The sequence below is a fragment of the Chiloscyllium plagiosum genome, chromosome 4 (assembly GCF_004010195.1).
Source record: "Chiloscyllium plagiosum isolate BGI_BamShark_2017 chromosome 4, ASM401019v2, whole genome shotgun sequence".
NCBI classification, from domain to species: Eukaryota; Metazoa; Chordata; class Chondrichthyes; order Orectolobiformes; family Hemiscylliidae; genus Chiloscyllium; species Chiloscyllium plagiosum.
The window spans coordinates 86,310,400-86,311,415 of record NC_057713.1 but is presented as its reverse complement, the minus strand read 5'-3'; positions in this window follow the sequence as shown (position 1 = coordinate 86,311,415).

Below are 1,016 nucleotides of genomic sequence, written 5' to 3'. Positions count from 1 at the left end.
ATAGGTCAAGCCAGACAGAGAACAGCCAGGGAATTCCTAGAGGCATGGCATTCATCCACAAACTCCATCAATAAACACATCGACCTGGACCCAATATACCAACCATTACAGCGGACAGCTGAAACTGACAACCCGAAGCGGCAGGGACAGACCACTATAAACACCGGAGGAAACATCAAAGAAGCGCTTCGCAGGAGGCTCCCAAGCACTGATGATGTCGCCTAGCCAGGGGACGAAACGTTTGCAACAAAAACTTCCAGCTCGGCGAACAGAACCACAATAATGAGCACCCGAGCTACAAATCTTCGCACAAACTTTGAACGCTATGTCCCCTCATGTTAGCCTTCACCATCGGAGGGAAAAGGCACTCATTGTCCATGCTATCTAACCCTCTGATTATCTCATACGTCTCGATTAAGTCACCTCTCAACCTTCTTCTCTCCAACAAAAACAGCCTCAATTCCCTCAGCCTTTCCTCATAAGACCTTCCTTCCATTCCAGGCAATCTCCTCTGAACCCTTTCCAAAGCTTCCACATCCTTCCTATAATGCGGTGATCAGAAGTGCATGCAATACTCCAGGTGCAGTCTTACCAGTGTCTTGTACAGCTGAAACATGACTTAGTGGCTCCGAAACTCAATTCCCCCTACCAATAAGTGGAAACACACCATATGCTTTCTTAGCAACCTTATCAACCTGGTGGCAATTTTCATGGATTTATGCACCTGGACACCGAGATCTCTCTGTTCATCTATACTGCCAAGAATTTTACTATTAACCCAGTACTCTGCATTCCTGTTACTTCTTCCAAAGTGAACTAGCTCACACTTTTTCCACATTAAAATCCATTTGCCACTTCTCGGCCCAGCTCTGCATCTTATCAATGTTCCTCTGTAACCCACAACATCGTTCGGCACTATCCTCAATTCTGCAGTGTCATCTGTAAATTTCCTTCTGCGCCCATATCCAGATCATTTATCAAAATGACAAACAACATTGGCCCCAAAACCATGGAAA